We start from the raw sequence: 5450 nt of genomic DNA on the forward strand, positions 1-5450 counted from the left end.
TTTTGCTATTTTTACCTAACCATCTTGGGGGGTCGGCTTATAAACGAACGAGCTAATGAACAAGTATATACGGTAAATAGCCTTAGAAATGACAGATCTCTGCAGTATTTGAAAATGTTCTTTTGGCTGAGTTCAGGGTCCTTTAACAGCTGGTGGCACCGACATTTAAAGCAGAGAAGAGGGGCCTATAAGCTCTTTGGGACAGGGCCTCTCCTTTTGTTCTAGATGTGTGCAGTACAGTAGGGCCCCAGTCCCTGGGTTCATGATTTGGGAGTCCTAAGCACTACTTCAGTACAAATGGTAATGTAAGGAAGTGTTGGCAGATGGCCTTCTGGCTAAGGCACTGAATGCACTCCAGAGATCTGGCTTCAATTCCGCCACAGACTTACTGTTTGACGTTGGGCAGGGTGTTTAATCTCTCTGTGCCTCAGTCCCCATCGGTGTCTGGGGATAATATTTCCTTTTCCCCACCCACTGTCTGTGTAATCGTCAAACCTTTGGGGCGGGGACTGATTTTGACTGTACTGTGTGTGTACAGTGCCTGGCACAGGCAGAACCTAAGCTCAGCTGAGATCTCTGGGCGGTTCTGGAATATAAGCAACAGGAGAGAACTTTTTTTTACCTCTGCTCATTTGAGATGTTTTCGGCTTGTAAACGGAGGTTTTTTTATGTCACTTTGTGGTTCTCCTGGTTCCCCTCACTGTCTGGAAATCCACAGATCTTGTGTTATTTACATAAATGATTGCAAGCTGAAATAGCTTGCTTAGAAATCACAGGCTGGCCCCACTGTCTGTGCACTTCCTTTTAGCCTCTTGCCACGTTTTCCTGCTGGTTGTAGGACTCCTCTCTTGATCAGACATGCACACTCCAGCAATTGGAACTCAGCTGCAAACAGTTTGCCTGAACATTTCTAAGACACTCAGACATAAGGAGCAACACTCAGGGTGATGAGAGAGAGAGAGAACTGCTTTTCTTAGATCTGTCAGCACATTGTCAGAGTAGCTGTCAGATTCCCTGCAGCTACTAGGTAAAGTAAAAAATGGCCCTTGCTCAGCACTTCCTGGGGGGACAGGGCCGACGCTTCCATTTAGGTGACCTAGGCGGTTGCCTAGGGCACCAGGATTTGGGGGGGCGGCATTTTGCCACCCTCCGTGGCAATTCGGCGGCAGGGGGTCCTTCCACGCTCCAGGTCTTCAGCGGCAATTCTGCGGCGGGTCCTTCACTCGCTCCGGGACCCACCACCGAAGTGCCCCGAAGACCTGAAGCGCGGAAGGACCCCTCTGCCGCAGAATTGCTGACTATGACCGGGAGCACGGAAGGACCCCTGCCTAGGGCGCCAAAAACCCTGGCGCTGCTCCTGGCGGGCGGGGGAGGGGGGGGTAATAACCCTTTCAAAGTGGCAGAGACTAAGCCCAAAGAAAGGGTGCTGAAGAGGGCCCAATATCTCATTTACAAATCCACCTGATTCTCTACCACCCTGTGCCATAATAACATTCATTATAAATATGCTTGGGGACTTCTGCTGTGAGAGCTAAGCAGGGTTGGGTCAAGGGAGTACTTGAATAGGAGCCTCCAAAGGATCACTAGGTGGTGCAGAGTATCTCCACACTACAAAGGCTGTACCAGTGTAGCTATGCCAGCATAGCCTCATTGTGTAGATGCAGGCAACACCAATAGAAGGGTTTTTTCTGGTGGTGTAGGAACACCACTTCCCTAAACAATGTCAATTGACATAGCTGCATCTACAGTGTGGGTTAGGTTGGCATAGCTACATCAGTCCCAGCAATTTTTGGTGTCCTTCTTAAAGCCCCAGCTGCCAGAACCAAGAGACTGGATGAGAATCTCTCTTCATTTTTTAAAAAACCAAACTTCTAGCTCTCTTGGTTGTAGAAAAAAGCTTGATAATGTGACATGAGTGCAACCTAAAGGATGAGAAAACAGAAGGCAAATAAAAAGAACCCACCTTTTATCATTTTTAAAAAAAAACTCACACTTTTTAAGCCACTCTAGAGCTGGTCAGAAAACTTCCAATGGACAAGTTTTCTATTAGAAAACACATTTCTGTCAAAAGCAAAACACAAAATTGTTGATTTTTCCAAAATTTCATTTTAGAGGGGGAAAAAGTTCCACTAATGTCAAAATGTCTCACTTTGACATTTTCAGAATGAAACCTTTCAATTTTTTGTTTCAACATGACTTTTTATTTCATTTTATTTTGTATTATAAGATTAAAAAAAATCAAGACGAAACATTTAGCTTTTGTCAAAACGAAATGTTTAGACTGAGCCAAAATGAATTTCTTTTTACAGCAACTTTCAAAATTTTCAGGTTTGGGTCAAATAGGAACAAAAGACAAGTTTAAAAAAATCTTAAAATCCTCCACGAAACGGGATTTCCATTCTCCACCCAGCTCTACCAATATTATGATTTGGAGTGGGGGAAGAGGCTCACTCATGATTTATGAATGCTTGAAGTTGGCAATTCTGCAGGTGGCTTGCCAAAAGCTTGTCTATTAAATGTACAGGGAGACAAATGCTCCTCCTCCATCTTTGCTAATACAATTAGAGAGACTCACGCTGTCTCTGAATTTGTTAGCGATTGTATGCAATGGGCTGGATTAATGGCGGTGCAGACCATTTCCTGACTCAAACTGAAGACTTGAACAAATCCCCCACCCCACCTTTTCAGTCACCAATCTGGAGAACTAAAGGGAAACCACTTAACCAGGCAGTAATGAAGTGTTAGCTGTGCTGGGGAGCAGCTTGCATTGTTATGCAAGAGATCAATAAATTGTTGGCCTGATTAAACATCAGCGTTATGATGAATTCGTCAATCACCCTCAAGAGCAATGAACTATGGCACTTTCATTTGTTTGTGTGGATTTTTTAGCCAGTTTCGAATGCTTTGGGGATTTTTATTTTGAACAATGTTTTATTAAGTAGAAGGGCTAATACTGTTCCCTTTATTCTCCAAATGTCACCCACTGGTAATGTTTGCTTGTCTGTTAAGTATGCCATTTGGTGATGCTTGTCCCCTAAACAACAATAGATTCATCAAAATGAAGGACGGAAAAAGGCTCATCAAATTTGTACCAAAATTGCCCAGTGCAGAATTGCTCCCTGCAGCATAATCTACAGTGCTCTGTCCTGTTAAATTTTTATCTGTTCCCTTGGCAAATTAATCTGCACTCTAGAGTAAGCCTTACTGCTAAGAAATTTCTCTTGATGCTCAGCCTACATGTTGAGGATTCATTAGTGTGGTGTAGTGTAATGAAGCACTATATTCTTGCTAAGTGTTATCATCATATCCTGCCCCACTTTTATAGAGACTGGCGTAGAATTGTATGAAACCAAGTTATGTGAAACTGTCTATTCAGACCCACTGGCAACAGATAGGGGCAGCATCTAGTTACAATCATTGGAATTACTTAATACTTGAACTCCCTGACACATCCCATACTGCAGCATGTTTCCAGCTAAATGAAAATGCAGTTTGAAAGGTTCATAGAGCTTTGAGGCTGGAGGGGTGCTAAGGAAATGCTATTGTTCTTCCCCTTTGCTTTTTTTTCCCCTCTTTCTTTCTTCTGTCAGCTTTGTAAGGAAGCTTTGAACTCTTTCTATACCCAGATTTATTTTCTCAGCGTGATACAGACACATTCTGGCTGCAAATACAAAATATGTTGTAGTGGTTAGAATTCAGAACCAAGAAGACTGTCATACCAGGGAATTGTGTTGGCTAGATTTCTCTGTATATTGGAGCTTTTCTTTGTGACCAAGGAAATACGCTTTTTAATAAACGGGGGAGGGGAGGAATAATATTTTGGCAATAGGTATATGCAGTTATAACTGTTTTGCAGAAGTCTTGCAGCAATGAGAAATCTAGGACATGATCCGACATTGAGGCCAGTAATCTTTCATATATGTTGTTATCTCCTATGTATAGAATATGGAAAACAGTGACTGTGACTTGTGTCCCTATCCTACCAGCAACTGCTCAAATTTTAAGTTAATTAAGTTTTATTTTAAGTTAATTTCGGTGGGAGCAGATGCAGGTCCACAGACCTGCAAAGAAAAATGGCAGGTCCAGTTCCCCCTGAAGTTAATGGAAGAGCTTGTTAATTTCTACAGCAACAAAATAAAAACAAAACCCCATGCTAGGTGTTTATTGGCAAGGTGACATTGCTTTCTCTACAGGAAGAATGCTGAGTCCCCCAGAGTGACTTTTCTGAATGTATTACTAGATTAACTATAGAGATGTATGGTGATAGCACTGTTTGTGACACACTGTGTCACAATGGGATGATAGGATTTGTAAGATCACTAATGCAATGATAAATTTTTCAAAGCACCCGAGTTAGGTTCCTAAGTCCAATTTTTAAAAGTGACTTGAGCACTTAGGAGCCTGAGTTCCATTAAAAGTCAATGAGACTTAGGCTCCAAAGCCCCTAAACCACTTTTGAAATGGGATTTAGGCTCCAAAGTCACTTGGGCCCTTTAGAAAATTTCCCCCAAGATTTTTGATTACATCCCCTCGCTTTCCATTCATTGAATTGTCTGGGGAAGGCCTGACTCATAAAAGAAATAGCCAGTTATTTTTTCTCTGAGTCCCAGCAAAGTTCAAATCCATTTTGATCTCAAAATAGCCACTGACTCATGCTAAGATATAGCTCGGATCATGTGGTGGGAATCCTATGCTCCAAGACAGTAACCTGGGGTGATTTCTTGCTTCATCTGCTTTAAGACAACTGTTGCTTTTTATCTGCCTTCTGAGAGGATTTTATTTGTAATGATGCAATTCACTTTGAATCTGGTCTATTTCCAAATGCAAAATCTGCATAGATCTTCACTCTGCTTCAACGGTAGCAAGGCACAATATGGAATATCCTGAGCATAGATATTTCGATATCACAAACTGCATTCAGAAAGTGCAGACCTTCAACTGGCTCCACTGCACATTGCTAGTGCTCTGGTTAACCTGGATGCTGGTTTACATAACTGCCAATCTATAGTACAATGGAGCCTAAAGGCCCCAACCCAAATTGAAACCCCATAGTTCTATGTACGGTGCCCACGTATAGTAAGAGACAGTCCCTGCCCTAAAGAGCTGCCACTGTGCCTCGATGGGTTACAGCTGAGGATGCCAGATTCAGGACAAGTTGAGAAAAAGGGCAGACTCACCCCAAACTGGTGGTTATTCCATTATTAGCTATACCAAACCAGAAACAAAAGTAAACTTCTGTCTCACCACACTGGTTAACAAGAAGTCCAAAATGCACTCTCCTTAGGCATCCCAGCCCTGGTTTCCCCACCCACCCACTAGACTTTATGATGAGAGGTTATTGAAAACCAATTTCATCAATCAAAGGGTTCTTCTGATCTCAAAAGATCTGCCATGTACCCAGGTCAATATATAACCCAGATCTTACCCAATAATCATGCTGTTGCCAATCC

Source organism: Malaclemys terrapin, chromosome 4 (genome assembly GCF_027887155.1).
Source record: "Malaclemys terrapin pileata isolate rMalTer1 chromosome 4, rMalTer1.hap1, whole genome shotgun sequence".
NCBI classification, from domain to species: domain Eukaryota; kingdom Metazoa; phylum Chordata; order Testudines; family Emydidae; genus Malaclemys; species Malaclemys terrapin.